The sequence below is a fragment of the Anas acuta genome, chromosome 1 (assembly GCF_963932015.1).
Source record: "Anas acuta chromosome 1, bAnaAcu1.1, whole genome shotgun sequence".
In the NCBI taxonomy this organism is placed as follows: Eukaryota; Metazoa; Chordata; class Aves; order Anseriformes; family Anatidae; genus Anas; species Anas acuta.
In genome coordinates this window covers 182437429-182454886 of record NC_088979.1, presented here as the reverse complement: position 1 = coordinate 182454886, position 17458 = coordinate 182437429, and positions in this window count along the sequence as shown.

The window sequence follows — 17458 nt, the reverse complement described above, 5'->3', positions numbered from 1 at the left end:
TATTTTTTTTCTGAAGCAGATAAGTGGAGAAGAACCATACATGATGATGCCCAAATTACAATTTTTAATATGTCAGGGAGATGGAACTTGTTTTCACAGGCTGCACAGCTGACTTAAACAGAGAATACTTAGTTCAGGGAGAAATAGGTTTGGACACACTCCTAAGACTAAGCTTTGCTTCTTATGCAGCATTTGTAATATTTAGAAAATATTAATTAATATTTAGAAGAAATTACACATTTCATCTTATTCAGATTAAACATTTCATATCCATGTTAAAGAATCTGAATATCTGAATCCTTGCAAACAAAGAGCGATTATCTAAGAAAATGATCTTGCAGGTTATTTTTCTGCCTCACATCCAGTAGTAATACAGTCTTTGGTTACTATTCCTGCAGTAGCTTTGTTTCAGAAGTACTCTCCTGACAATCTGTGCTCAAATATAATTGTTACTGCCAAAAACAATATAGTTATAAAACTTCTTGGGAAAAAAGGGAAAAAAAAAAAAAAAAAAAAAAAGCAGAAATATTAACAGCCTATGTTACTAGAGCATTAAGACTCATAGTCAAGTTTTCACTGTACCCAGAATAAAGTGAAAATACTTGGAATCTAAGCACCATACAGTGCTGGTCAAGCTTACCAGCAATGATATAAACTTTATCATTCTTGTTCCTCTGTATTAAATATCTGAAAATATTTTAAAATTGCACATCAAGAATTGTCTGTGGAGAATGGCAATGAATATTCTCTAAGGGCAAAACAAAGAAAATTTCAAGCTCTCTGTAGAAAAACGATGCACCAAAATGCAAGCAAACAATTTTATGTGCATAGCCCTTCCAGAGAGAGGAGGAGGAAGAATTACACAAACATACTTTTAACTGTCTAATCTCATAAATGTGGTAGCTTCAAGGAGGAATGTCATTACTCATGCTTACTTTCCTTCAGAAACTTCCATCTCATAACAAAGCACATCAACCCTTTACATTTATGTGCGCAAGAATGATATTGTCAGACTTCTGCTGTGCAGGAAGTTCTACCAGTGTATCTTGCTTTTATTGGTTTGTGGGTTGGGAGGCTAGTTTGATTAGTTGCATAGCAATTTATTAAATGGAAAAAAAAAAAAGTCTTCCTAGTTTTCATTTCATAACAACAACAACAAAAGAATGATTGTCACTTACAGCTAACTTCCAAGTGGCTTACTTATAGACTGAAATGCAAATTCTAATTGCCATATCCATCTAAAACCTGTCCTTTTTCTCTCTAGTCCTTTAATAAAGAAAATAGCAAGTTATCTATAGATCACCTGATGACTGCATTTTTTGTTTTTCCTGTAATTTGAGACATTCACACTTGCTATTATAGCAGTCTACTATGTAAAACAAACAAAAAACTATAATGTGCCATAGAAAATACATCTTTTTCTATGACGTATATTATCTATGTATATAGATCTTCTATATGTATAGATCTTCTATATACATAGATCTTCTTATAGATCTTATATATGTATAGAAGATCTATATTATTCCATACCTGAAGATCAAGAAGGTATACAGGAAATCAAGAATCTTTGTTTTTTTAATAGTCTTGGAAAGGGTACACGCTAGGTACTCATGCACATATGCATGCTCACAGCTGTATGTGTACATGCATGTGTAAATATTTCCATATGCATATGTATGTGCATATGTATCAGGCCCTAGTTTGTCCTTATCCAGACTAAATGAAATGGGAGGGAAATTTTTGAGGTCCTCTAGGCCTACTTTACGCAGGCCTCATTCACATACTAAGACAAGTGAAATGCTTGTCTCATACAATGTGAAAGGGAGGGGATATGGAAGTTTTTTTCCCAAGAGCAGATTCCTATCATTTTCTGAAGGATTGTGCAGCCACACAATAGGGTGATAGTGAGTATAGTAAAAAAAAAAAAAAAAAAAAAAAGAAAGCAAAATTTTCAGAGTGCTTTCTGAAGCCTCTCTTTTACTTGCACATGCTGACTTCTGCCCTCTCCAACTGCATTGACTCTTTTCCACACAGAATATGTAGTTTCCTGCAAAGTCACTCTGGAAATTTACTGCTAGCCCTGAAAACTAGAAGGGTACAGTCAATGTGTTGTTTCAAGCAGGGTTTTTTTCCTAAAGAGTTAACTATTGCATTAGTTTCAAAATACAGAGGAAAATTAAGATGAGGATGGTTCTGCTTCCATTTGAAATCAAAAGAATTTACACTACTAATTTCATCTGAAACAGAATCAAAAACCAGAATTTGCACTTTGACTAAAACTTTTTCTATGTGACATATTTCAGTTTTAGGACTGAAAATGACAAACAAACACTCTCCAATCCTCTGCTGCTTCGTTTACGTTAACCAAAACCGCAGATTCCTATACCTCTTACTTCACAGGAATGTTCAGGTTACAGCAGTCCATGAAAAAGTTCACTGCCCAGGCACATCGAGCATCAGAAAATAACATCTTTATGCTGTAGCAGTAGAACATCTACTTTTCAAAACCACAGCTTACCAAGTGCCTTAGCATAGCTTTCCATTACTATGTCAGATTTCTGTAACTGTTGAGGCTGGAGAAACACAGAGCCAAGAAGTTCATTGTAAAGCTGGAAAGGAGAAATAAAAATAACATTGTACGTGGAATTTCAATCAACAAAGGTAAAAAACACCTCTGAATGAGCTATTTGGGTAATGTCTTGGGAACTGGCACTGCATAAATGTAAATTAAAAAGAAAAAGAAAAAAAAAAAAAACAACAATAGAAGGAGATTTTTTGATGAGTCTTCTTTGTACACTAGAGGTATAGAATCTAAGTCCAATGATGCTTTAAGCATCAAAGCTCAAATAGTTTTAATGATCAGGAGCCTCGATTACTTGTTTTTATTACCCTATTTTAATTCATAATAACTGTAACATTATTTGCATATAAAATATCAAAGGAAATAGGCCATTGTAAATTGACATGTATACTTTTTAGTAGGCAAAATTCTTCTGAACTGTGAGTTTAAAATGCAAGTAGAGCTATTTTTACATTACCTATTTTCTTATTTACTTATTTCTAGAATAGAGTGGAAAACCTCTAGAGTCAGTTATTTTAAGCAACAGTTTCTGACAGGTTGTGAATTAACTTGGATTGCAAAGTCACCTTCAAAAGCTCATCTCATGGTTTTAGGAAAGGAAATACTGAATGAAATACTCAGAAAAAAAGGAAAAAAGTGGGGGGGGGGGGGGGGGAAGTGCTTTCAGTAAGTTTTCTTCAATATGGCTGTTAGAAGCCTTTTGAGTTGATATAGCCTGTTGTATGGATATGCTGTTCCTCTACTCACCCCCTTCAAAACACTACAGAACAGTGTGTATTAATTGGCTGGGATTCGCTTGTCTAAACATCAGTGTCTAGGGAGACTTCAAATGCCCAAGAGAATCTCCATAGGGCTGGTAAATATAATATAATTCCTGCAAGACTCACATTCCACCAGTGAGCCATCTGGAACACAGGCAAGATGCTCTGGGCTGTCTAAAATGTTACTAGATACTGTGTTCAGACATCTGACTCCTGCCCATTATCTTTGTTAAATAAGTCTCTGATCCTGCATGTCTCTCACTACCTTCCAGATGTAGACTTTGGCAACATTAGCTGCTATGATTGTGACATATAGAAGATGATGTAAAACTTCTGCAGCAGTTTCCTGAGCAGATGGGAGTGTCTAGACATAACTTCCCTGCATGAAATCTTGGAGAATGGGAGAGGCAACAAAAAGACTAAAGGGTAATGAACTGAAAAAAAAAAAAAAAAGCATTTATATATACGCATATATAAATATAAATAAAATGTAATTTCCAAGTCACTTGCATAGATCATATCTTACTTGATGCATTCGGTCAATATGTAATTCCAATGAGTTATTTCTCTGTGTTCAGTACATGGAAATAAATACAACAGTGTAATATCCACTGCTTTTTAGAATACTATCTAACAGAATTAGTCTAATATGGCTGTGAAAATATTAAATCAACAGAATATTTAAGTCAAAACAAATTGAGGGATAAATGATTTGAGTTTTTAAAAATCACATTTGAAAAAAAAATCATTTATATATCAATTCAATATAAATATTAAAAAGCTGTCTCTAATGATGTATGTATTTAGAGAATGTAACGGGAATCTAGAGACTGAGATAATGAAACTAAGAATTCTGCATCTAGAGTCTCTTAAACCATGCCACCCTTGTTCTGAGAAGTACTGTTGCAACATACTTTTGGTAAAGCTTAACTATATTGCCTATTTTGTTTATAAATAAATATGCTATGTCAGCACATACTTCTTGCATTATTATTATTATTATTGTTATTGTTATTGTTATTGTTATTGTTATTGTTATTGTTATTGTTATTGTTATTGTTATTGTTATTATCAGTGTTGTTATAATTATAATTATATGTTATATGTTATATATTATTATATTATTAATTATAATCAGTGTTATTATTAACACTAGTACGACCTCAGTAGTTAAAATAATTAGATAGATTAGTAAGTTTGAATGTCTTATTAGCAATTTTTCACTGATTAAAAATTGGAGATTGATTATGAGAAAAATGAGAAAATTCAAAAATTGCAAATTTTTTTTAGAGTTTTAAAAAGAGTCACTCAACCTAGTTTTTGGGCTGAATACAGTCATATAACCAGTAGAAAAGTTTTTATTATTACTACATGCTTAATGCCACAGAAAATTTCTTTTAATAGCCTGGAATTACATGTTGCATTTTATAAAAGATCATACTCAAATGATCAAAATTGTTTGTAATAAACTGGTAAAACCATTTCAGATTTTCACAGAATAGCCCAGGAGGGTTTAAGATTTTTCTTCTGAAACTGTCCTTACCATCAACAATATAACTTTCTGAAGCTTATACTTACACAATTAATACCCACAAGTTATATTAGTCAACATCTGTGGTATGGCAATAATTCCCTATATTTAGGAAGGCAAAATAATTGCTCTCTCATACTTCTATAAGTTATAGCCCGGTATACATTGACTTTAACAGCTATTACATAATAACTGCACTTCACAATATAAGTATTTACCACAAAATGGTATATATTACCCAAATTAAACTGTCAAAAATTTTGTTGTAGGTGGTTTAGTTTTGTAACAGACAATGGCAAAGCTAATGTGAATAAACAGCTGTTGAAAACAACAGCCTTCTCAAGACAAAAATTACTTCATTATTACTATGTTCAATGGGAAAAAAAACGTAAGCTTGGACAATATGCCTTTGCTGAAATGTTGTTTCCTAGCATCGCCTTACCTTATTTTGCCACCTGTCATGAAAGACCTTATTTTAGCAAAGCAGGACATCATTACTCAGATTCTCTGTATCATGTAAATGAGATATGTTAAAACAGATGGGAAAATCCAGTTGAGGGTAACTTTTTTTGAAAATCATGTCTGTAGGGTGATTGCTTTATTTCTGGAAGTACCACCTTCAAAGCGAGAAGGACTGCCCAAAACATGCAGTGATTAGTCTAGAAACCTGCTGGCTCTAGTCTAGAAAACTCATCCTTTAAGAGGAAGACCAAAAGAGAATTCAGTGCAGACTTCCAGCTTTAATTGTTAACTCATGGATGAGTTCAGGATAAATATGCAATATATTCAGCACATCCTACAGTGATTTAAATGCTTCTGATATTATTAGGCTCATTCCAGCAAGGACAGCAATCAAATTTAACTTCAATGAGAGAAGTAGAATGCTTTTTTTTTTTTTTTTTTTTTTTGTCTTATTAATAACCATATGATATAATAAATATGAAGACTGTGTTTCTTGAATGTTCACCCAACTGAGGGGCAACACAAAGGGATCACTGTGGTTTTAACCAAGTCCTGGCAGAGGCTGTGATTCCCTTGGGCCAAAAGGAGTCCTACCTGATGGCAGAATGACAGAGCAGTGGTGTTTTCTGCTTTTGCTCAGTATGTAGATTTGTTCATTTGTGACTACGGACAGGTTGTTAAACCTCCTCCCATGGCTGTAACCCTTTGCACTCAAGGTCCTTCTGCATCTCTAGAACCACAGCTCAAAGTAGCTATGAGGTAGCTATGCTAGAGCCAGTTCAGATCTCACTTCTGATCAGGCAGGTGTTCAGAGGCTGGTGACTGCCATGTGGATAAAATGAGATTCTGAGTAGTTAAATTGCTTGTTCTACACCCTTATAGACAAGAACAGATATTCACACATCAAGGTTTTGTTCTGTTTGAGTGTTTTGTCTTTATTTTTATTATTGAAAAAGTGAATTCTTGAAAAGCAAATTCTTTGAGAGTAATCATCCAGCCCTTTGCTCGGTTTAGGATAGGATCCTAGCTTAGGTTAGGATCTTAGAAGTAAAAGCTGAGCATATGCTAACTTTGACAGAAGGAAAAATACAGATCAGTTAACAATTGATAGCAGAGTCTAGCTTTCTTCTGCATTTGAATCCTGTGAGGCATCATTCCCAGAAAGAACTCCTTGGTTTGCTTCTAAAACACCTCCTTCCCTGTGTTCCTCCTTTCTTTGAAGTAAATTTCTTTCTCCTGCCTTTACTGCTGTCACTGATAAATTACATATGTCCTTGTGTAAATCCAGTGATTTACAGTGAGTTTATTGCAATTAATGAAATTGTATAGAACAGCCCCATAGTCGTAGAAGTAGAAAAGTTATATTTTCCTGTAGTTGTGCACAGCCTAATGAAATCAATAAAATCATGAGAGTTGGAAAAATACAATGTCTGTCTATAATCATGCAAAGAAGGGGGAAGACCAAGATAAAGGAAATATATTTCCCTCTTCCTCAGGAAGATATTGAACTTAAGTCTTGTGTTGAAACCAAGTGGAACTTTTCTTTAGCAATTCTAGAAAAGATTTCTGTGTTTTTCTGCTCAAAGTTAAGCAACTAAATCTAAAGGAACCTGCACCTCACAATATAATGCAAGTCTGAAGTCTGTTAGAGGTGGATTATTGTAAACAGGGAAAGTCAAAGAGTAGTTCTTTGAAAAGAGGAGGTTAAATGAGTAGTGTCAATATCCATCTATATATCTGTTGCTAAGGACACAGAAAGCTTAGTAAGTGAGTTTTTTAGCAGATTCAAATTCCACCAAAGCCAGTAAGAGTTTTTGCATTGCCCAAAGTAGGCTCTATATCAAGTCCAAACTGAGGGAGAAGAATGCACTCAAATAGCCATCAGTACAAAATGTTTTAACTTTGGAATCAGTGTTGTTTTGGATATACAGACTATACAGTGTTAGTGTCCATGATACTGGCAAAATGGATGCTACCTTTTTCAAAATACAGCCCTAGTCTGGCTGAATAAAATGTCCTTTTTGCTGCTGACTTCCTAGAGGAAAAGAGAAGTATGTCTTTCTTTGCTTGCAAACTGTCAGTCATGCTGCAGTGAGCACAGACATCATGAATCACTCTTCTCTGAGCTCTAATCTCTGTTCATAGTGACAAATGAACCTTAAAAATCAGTACAGTCCTGACTCCTGAAATCTTTTGAGAGTTATTTTTTAGGAAAAAAAAAAAAAATAGTAGATGTTTAGGATACTAAATTAGGGGACGTAAAATTATAAGTATGTTTAAATGACATGTTAAAGAGTCTGCACGTGGAATGTTCTCACAGTCTTGTAGCAAATATGTAAGCTATTTTCAAAATGTTAGGACCATGTTTTAGGTTACCTTTGTAGTCTTATGGAAGTCTAGCTCTTGCCTTTTGTAGGCAACCACACGATGTGAAGCAACACAGTGCATATCTCTTCTGTGTGTTAACAGATGATGCCTTCTCTAGAAATGTCTTGAACTTTAATAAAAGGGTCAATAACTTAATGTGCTATACCTTCCCAAAAAGTCTGCTATCTCCTTACCTAGCTAAGTTCATATTTTGCCACTAGTTTTTGTGGTAATAACTAGCTATTTCATGATTTTTCCTGGTCTGCAGTCTTCTTCCAAAGAGTAATGAAAGGTCTACCAGAGCGACCTTCCAGAGCATACCAGAGGTAAACACTTGAGAGAAATTAGTAGTCTATTTATAGAAAATTTCCTTGCTTAATGTCAGAATAAATAATTACTCTATAACTATTTATCTCTGTCAGGGGATTCACCCTACTCTGCAACAATAATATGAATTTTGTTTTAGCTTGTATTTTCAACAGCACCTGAAAAAATCACCATGAACTTAAACAATCTCCTCTTGAAATTTTTCACTGATAACTTTAATGATGACACTGAACAATGCTGTAACAGAAGAATAGTAATACTAATTAACCTGCAGATTTGCTACTGTTGTAACCATTTTTGTTGGGGGAAAAAATGATTAAAAATAGAAATAACTAATCCACTAAAATGGCACAACTCTTGTTTGTGAACAGATAAATTGGAATAAAAACATCCCTAAAAAGTACTCCTCTTGCTGCCTTTTATAGTGATTTAACTGCATGCTCAGCAGATGGGTTACACAACTTTTGCCACTATAGTCACTGTTGTACAACTCAGGTATAGGTAAAGAAGGCATTAGAAAAATTGTTGTTTTTCTCTTCTCCTCCCAGCTTTGCTGCTTGAATTTGTTTATTTCATAGCATGTTGTCATTTCTCTTACCACATGGTCTTTCACAAAGGCAGTAAGAAAGAAAAACTAGTTCTAAAATAAGGTTAAATTGATGAATAAGCATCAGTTTCCAGCTAAAACTACCGCTGATACTAATACCAATAACAAAAAAGTGTTCTTATTTTTTTTTCTGGATTTGCCATCCATTGATTTTATAATACCTTTTCAAATAAACAAAGTGAATAAAGAATAAGCTAGTGAAATCTAGCAGATAAAATGAGTGCATGGGGGAGAGTGGATTTATTTTTATGAGATAACAGCAGTATTCATGAAGTGGGAGAGATGCATGAGAAGAATAACACGAACCTTTTAATTACAAGGCTTAATACTGGTAAACCCTGCCAAAATCTTATCTGTTAATCAACCTGCAAGATATCTCTAGATTGGACGAAGGGAAGAAAATGACTAGGAAAAATGGTAAGGTGCTGCACTGTGCTTGAATTTTAAGCATAGGACTTAAAATTCAAGAAATTGTAACTTTAACCTCCTCTGAGTAGGCTCTTGAGAAAATTACAGGAAAATTTAACTATCCAGCAGAATAAATTATATGGTTGTGCAATTGCAAGGAGATTGATATAACATTACTTAAGACACTACAAGAGGATGTGTCAGCACAAATATGAAAGCCATAAGTAATAAAAGCCTCAAATAATAATATACACACTCTCCCTGTCATCATTATGCACCATCATTTACGGATGGACAGCACCTGCTTTCCTGCTGAGTCCTCTGGCACATGTCCATTAGGCGCATTTACTGTCAAGTAACTATTCTCCTGTGTGGTAGATGTGATCCTTTCACTGCTACTCAAAGAAACCTATGGAGAAGATCCAAAGCTAATGGATGTTTCAGAAACTGACTGTAAAAATAATCCTAAAAAAGAAAGAAAATTAAAATGATGTCTTTTAAAAATTTCTCTTTACATTCATTTCAGAATTTGAAATGCAAATGTGGACTTTCTTTTCATGATATTGGAAAACAGTGACAATCAGAGCAGAGGTGAAACCCATAATAACAGTGCAGATTCACAGTGTATGGCAGAGGGTGCACCTGGAAAACACATGTGGGTGCAGGAGGGTTGTCCGAACTTCTGGCTCAAACTGAGGTGCATAACCTCCTCTAAACTCAATAGAGAGCAAGCAGTAGTTAAGCCTTTCTTTCAGTGCTCTAACTTTCTGAAAATGCCCAGCTTTAAATGTTAGGAGATATTTTTCTATTTCCAGTGACTTGAGAGGGAGCAAAGGTGCCAAAATAGCATATGTGAATCACCAGCCTTTACTCTGAGCGTATGCCAGAGCAGTGAAAAGCTTTTAAGTGCATACACGGGAACACAATACAAAGAGGAGAGGACAAAACTGGTATCACCTTCCGCTGCTAAAGGCTTTGCAAAGTGAATAATCCATGGAGTAAATAATATGGAGTAAATAAATGCTGTGTTGTGACTGTTGCCAGGCTAGAATGCAAAAGCATTTATTATCTTATTATTTTCCATTAGAAAATAAACATTTTTCTGCATCAGGAAGAATGTCAAAGACACACATGCACACACACACACACACACACACAAACACATGCACAGACTTTCAGTTTTGAAACTCAGGCAAAAAGTGACTCAGTACAATCCAGGTTGATTTACAAACTCTCTGAAAGATATTAACAGGATGATCACATAAGCAGATAATTTTTCACACAAACAAATCTTTTCTTAAAATAGAAGAAAAAGACAGTCATGTCACACCAAGCAACATGTGGAGGTCTCAATTTCTGCAAGCACTATATCAATGTAAGAATTCTTCAGTGTATTATTCATTCACTCTCAATAACACTCTATGATAAAAGATATAAAGTAACATAATCTGTATTTTATGATTCCTCCATCTAGACTTGACACTCATGGAAAGGTTACTTTAATTTTAAGTGGGAAACTGAGATACAGCATTGGATATAAAATAATAAAAATTTGTTTTTCACTTTCCAGGCTACATAGCTATTTCTCTAAAATTTGAATTTCATTCTTGTATTCTGTTCTGTTCAAAGCTTATACGAAGGAAGCATGAATCAATGCTATGAATAGAGATTCAGTCTATTTTTATTTTTTCATAAACTCTGCTTATAAGATTTCTGGATTCATTGTGACTAACTTTGTCTTAAAGTTAGATGTGTAGTCTCACCTCATTTGTCTTTTCTTCATGGCCAATACAGTAGGAGAGACAAAGGGATACCTTTTCAGGCCCGTTTATCCCATTTTCTACTGTCATCTGTCTTAGGTGGCTTATGTCAGGCAAACTGAAACCAACCCATTTTGCAGTTATTAGGGGAGTCAGTGAAATAAGTTTAGTCTGATAGCCATGTAGTTCCAGAGGGTCTAGCTAGTCTACTGAAACCCTGAGCATAGAAATAGGATTTTCGCCTTACTTTGCACATTTGCAATTCCATATATTCTATAGTAAAGGAAAAGTTCTGTCCTATTCAGGGATGTTAGAAAAAAAAATCAGAAGATGGAAGAAGAAGGTAGCTTAAAGTGTAAGATTAAAAATAATGAAATATGAAAATATAGTTAATTTAGTAAGCTGTTTTTTACTTGCTTTAAAATATATTCATTAAGTATTAGTGAAAAAAAGAAAAGAAAAGAAAAGAAAAGAAAAGAAAAGAAAAGAAAAGAAAAGAAAAGAAAAGAAAAGAAAAGAAAAGAAAAGAAAAGAAAAGAAAAGAAAAGAAAAGAAAAGAAAAGAAAAGAAAAGAAAAGAAAGAAAAGAAAAGAAGATAAAAGAAAGAAAAGAAAAGAAGATAAAAGAAAGAAGGAATAATTCCTTTTGTTTTTTTCTATGTAATCTCTTATGCTTTTTGTTTTCAAATGACAGCATCATGGTTTATTAAAAGAGCTCCATCTTCTGGCGACTGATCCTTCATAGGATCCTTCATAGATGCAGAAGAAAGGCTAAAATCATTTGCAGAATTTAATGAAAAATTGATCCTGAGAAACTCATGTCTGGAGTTGCACTCCACAGAGACTTTGTGACATTTTTATTTTAGAGTAATTTGTTACTTGTTAACTTTGATTTCTAACCTTCTGTCAGGAATCTTAGTGGTTATTGAATTAAAATAAAAGGGCAACATATTAGAACAATCCTGAAGAAAGGAACTAAATGCATAAGCTGACAGTAACAAAATCACAGAAAGAAAGACATCTTACTATCTCCCTTTGTGTCGGGTCTGGCTCCTAGTTTTGGTCCTCTTTAAAAAACAACAAGAAGAACAAAAAAAAAAAATAAATTAGTTTGCGTTTTCAGAATGAACAGACACACATCCCCAAAACAAACAAACAAACAACAACAACAAAACAGAGAGAAACATAAGAAATCATTCATATTTTGTCTGCCTGCCTTCCCAACTCTGTATTTAAAGAAGGTAGTCAATGTTACAGAAGGAAGATGGCATCTTGCATATCATTTTTTAGCACGCTTCTCACCCTTGATGTTATTACTAAGGGGCTTATTCTCACTTGTTTTGCCTTTTGTTAAAGGGGTATGTTGGAGAAAAAGTTGAATGTCAGGCTTTTCTCCTGTGTTCTGTGAATGATGGCATATCTACTTGATGTTACAGCATAAAAGATCTGAGGAGAAAGCAACTTAAGGAATTCATCACTCCTCTTCAGCACATTTCTAAACAGAATATTGAGGAGTTCATTGCATTAACAAAGTGAAATTTGGTACACTGAAAAGAAATGTCTTCACATGAAGAATAACCAAAACAGCCACTAAAATACTAATTTCCAAATTTCCATTTTTGTAATCAGCCCCAATTGAGAACAGATAACCTGAAAATGGAGAGAGGTCTGACTGTGGAATCAGTTCTTCAGAGACCTTTGAAACACTTGGAAACTACTCAAGAACTTGTAAAAGCAAGGCTAAATATGTTAAAGTTTTAAATGGAATATCTGGGATATTTCTATTTGCAGTAAAATGCAAAAACAAACAATGAAATAGGAATGTGACCTTGTTTTATAGCCATTTCATCATTAGTAATTAATTGCACATTCTGAAAAAATAGTATAAAAAATCTGTTTCAGTGAAATATTTATTGACTATTTACACTGTAATAGTATGAAAAATGAAGGGACAAAAGGTAGCTTACGTCCATCATATTTTCTTGATTCTATTTTTTTAAACTTTATATAAACTTTTCTCTGAAGCTATAATTGGTATATTCATTACAAAATAAATAAATAAAAATCATCCACTTCTCAGTGACACCTCTAAGATCATACTTAGACATATTACTTTATCAAAGATAAACTGGTCATAAACAAAACTAGTCTGGAATTCAGAGGAAGGTTTTTAAAATCAAAGCAGTAAAGTCTTTCAGCCAGTCCTGTGATTAAAGTATCTCACTGTTTCTAACTTCAGCATGATTACACTTGTAGACCCACATGCTGGTAATGAGGGTTATTTAAAATAGTCTTGCCAAAACTGCATTAGATTTGGTAAAAAGTGCACTCATTGCTACTGCTGAGAAATAGTCTAATTTACACTGATTGTAAAGGTCCATCCAAAGAATAGAAACATCTGAAACCCCATGTTCCTTCTGCAGATGTCGTCTGCTCATGGCTTGACCCAAAACACCAAAACATCAATGCAAAATTTGGTATGCTTTTACTCAAGCCTGAAGGGAACAATCATGGAAGATTACCTAAAATATAGTCTCTTGAATTATCAATAATCAGAATACATCCTTGTCACTCTTATTATCTGTAAAGAGCTTTCCTGGCTAAATATATAATATTCACGAAAAACCCTCTGAAAAAGCTCTCACCATCCTAAGTTTTACTTAGAAAACTTGAGAAATCAGAGGTAATGAAATTCTGATCTCAATTTGCTTTTTGATTGCAGCTGCCTTCAGAAGTCCCCATTTGTTCTGATCAGTTATTTTCATTTGGGGCTTCACTTAAGACCATTTCCAGAAATTGTGTGTATACTGCATAGTAGAAAAAAGTAAAAAACACTATTAAAGCTGCAAATTATTCATTGTAGCATTCTCTAGTATCTCATTATTTGTATGTTTTATAAGTTGTACTGGAAAATTTATTCTCTTTTGACCCAATGATAAGTTTCATGAAAATTTTGTGGAAAAATGATTTAGTTATTTCTAATTACATGACTGATGGAGAAAAAAAAAAAAAAAAGGGTTCTTCTATGCATTTACAGTCTTTCAGACAAGTGTGCTTAAAGAAAAAGAATATCATGTAGGGGTATTTCTGTTACATATTGGTCATGTTCATTTCCAAAAGAAATTTGTTTTTGTTTCATGAAGTTATGAAAGTCTCAAAACTGAATACTAGTGACATACATAATCATCTGGACAATATCGGTGTAATGAAGAAAAGACATATTGTTCTAATAAACCTTCACCCCAGAGTATATAAAGCATTCAAGAAAGATCACATTTAGGAAATTTAGATTCCAGTCTTGTCTCTGTTGGGTGATCACATGCCTGTATTTCATTTTCCCTAATTTAGTTTCTCACCCTGATAAATGGTGATAATGTAACTTCCCTGTTTAAAGAAAGTTCTGCTTAAAAAACATACCAGAATATATCAGTACTTCAATGGAAAACCAAGACTGCAGGAACCACATTGCAGAGTGGTAAGAACCAAATCTTAGTCTATAACTACAATATTTGACAGGTCCTCTGAAGTCTGATTATCATTCCTTAAGTGAGGCTGATCTGCAATAGGGTTTCTGTCTGCTGTCTTCTATCCTGTTTACACTGTCCTGGACATAGGCATTCTCTCTTGGAATTTGACTTCAGCCATGTCTACTACTGTGGAGCCACCTGGGTCTAGAGTGGGGTGCTCTAGATTAATTGTAATTTGAATAATGGATCATAATAAATACATCTACCATGAAGATTCAATCATATGGTTGTTTACACAGCCGGAAGAGTGGGTAGTTTAGTATTCACATGGCTGAAAATCAGGAAACATGACATCTTATAGCATACATAAAAAAGCCACATGCATTAGGAACCAAATTTCATGGAAAATGGTGTTGCCACTATACAGGCTTTTCATAAATCACATTTCATTGGTTGTGCTTTTAACTATATATACAAATATTTTCAGAGGCAGAGGGGACAGCAAGCTCTCAATTATTTTTTTTCACACAAATGGTCTCCATGAAAAATTGTGTGGTGTCCTAATACATCATATTGGTTCTAATCATCTTTGCTTCTAAATTTCAAAACTATTTTTGAAAGGTTTACCTTCCTCATTTTCTCATATTTTGCTTAATATATTTCATCTATTAATTCCTTTTTGTTGAACTCTCAAGGTGGCAGGGCAGAGCTCATGTAGAAGTCTCATGCAGGTGAAGCTCTACTACAGTGTTGTGCCCCAGCCAGAACCTGCAAACCACAGGAACGTCACACACACGTATTAAACAACCGGGATATTGTGAATTCTTCAGATATGATCAACAAGGAATAGTAAATGAAAATAATACACATGAAGTGAAAATAATACATGTGAATCCTCCTGTGACACTAAAAGTGCTTTCATAAGCCTGCTGTACCCAAGGTAAAGTGAATTTCCCTATAGAAAATATAGGTGGAATTAAAAAACAAAACAAAACAAACAAAAAAACAGTTTCACTTTTAATATTTACACACAACAGGCTTTCCCAGACTCTTCAGTGGTACTTAGGTGTAACTCATGCTTAAAACAAGCATATGATGGTTCTCTGCAGGCAGATGTGGTGTGAATGATTCAGGGAGTTTAAGAAACTGGAAAACCATTATATTTCGTTGGGCTGCAGTACTATTGCTTGCTACTAGAGACTGTGATAGATTTCTTCTAATTTGTATATCTTCATTTAAATGGGCACAAAGTCCTAGAAGGGGATTGTTTTGGATGTGTTTTACATTACTTTTTATTGTCATGGCTACCTTCTTTTCCAAAGTGCTGCCAAGAAGATGTTTAGAGATCTCGACATTAAGGATCAATGCCAGAATGTGATGAAAAAATGGTAAAAAGAATGTAAAAACTGTAAAGGGCATAATCGTCACACCAAATAAACAAATAGGATCCTCTCAGAGAAACCACACAATGTATAACACCTGCTCCAGGAAAATCATCCCAGACAAAAAGAGGAATAAACCTTTACCCTGCATAGCCTTAAAGGTCAACACCATGCCTAGCATCACACATATTCCTGCATGCACCAGAAACAATATAACAGGGCCACCTACTGAGATTCAGCATCTCTTTTCCATAATATTTATTTCATCTCTATTACTGAAGCAGCATAATAAGGGCAAATTAATCATAAAAGCTCCAGGGACTTATTTCACAGTGTATCAAGCAATTATATATTGAAGGTGATGAAATAATAGTATCTTTGATGTAACTTCCCACATAGGACATGCAAAAGAAACCACCAGAACCTAGATAATAACAAAGAGAAGAAAATTAAGGAGAAAAATAATTATAAAAGAACAGCCAAAACTACATTGCTCTAAAGTTCTTTCCTTTGCATTCTGAAAAGATTGAAACTATTTGGAAAACAAAACAAAACAAAAAAGAACAAAGACCAATCATAAAAGGAGGAATGAGGGGAAAGGCTTATCATTTTTATTAAATAGGAAAGCCATATAAAGGATTAACCCTACTATTCATTATCCCTATTATAATATACATGCATAATTTATTTCATTTTAGCTTTCTGTTCTCCTCCTATCCCCCCAAAAAGGAGCTATATAATGAAGATAAACTGATTAAAAATACTATTTGCTACTGCAAATAAAATATTGCATAACTGAACAAAATAAATGTAAAGCTGATGACAAGAGAAAATATGAATTTGTCAGTAAATGTGTAATTGTAATTGGCCACAGATTTGGCAAGGAGACAAAAAATATTCACATAGAGGAATTCTATGCCAGAAAATAAAGAAACTAAACTAAAGAAGATAAATTACACCCCATCAACAAGCTGGCCAGCTGTAGCATCGTCTTGTATTCTCTGGCTAGCAGGAACTCAGGACCAGCCTACTGATTTATTCTATTTTTGGCAATGGCACATCCCTCTGTTTTTTTCTAAAGACGAAAATGAAAGACCAGAAATTAAAGGTTTCTTTTTAAGTGTGATAAGTAATGTACCATATTAGAATATGAGATAATTTAGGTAAAGATACTGTGGAATTTTGTCTAGCAATGAAGAGTTTACATTTGTTACCATTGTATTAACAAAGCACTGCAGCAGACAGTAAAAGAGGGCTTAATTCTTGTGCTTGCTCTGTCTCCATGCAAAACTACTTTATTTTTGATTAATAGGAAGCTACAGTATTTGAGTCAGATAAGGAGTCCAACATGAAGCATCGATCCCCATGGTACTGTTTTATGTTAGCTGAGTAGGACATTGCAAATTACCACAAAGAGTAATCAGAAGCTCAATTATCAGCACTGTACCAGTAGAGAACACCTAGTTGATTTGTCTATAGGTTAAATCAAAACTGAACATATATATTTTCTCACACATTTTGCAGCTCCCTCAGACACAAGAAAAAGTAAATTTATGGTAAGTATAATATGGTGTATGACATATATTCAAGCTAAGTCAGGCTAGAGATTGAATTTGTCAGAAAAAAGTTTTTATTAAAGAAAAATATCCATAACTGAAGTTGTCGATCGCACAGTGAAACTACTGCAGCTTGCATATTTCTTTGTAGTACTGAGGCAAAGTAATAAAAAACTTTAAAGCTGTTCTAATTTTAAATTTAGGGAGTCATACACAGTTTAATTTTATCCTCATCACCAAGCTTTTA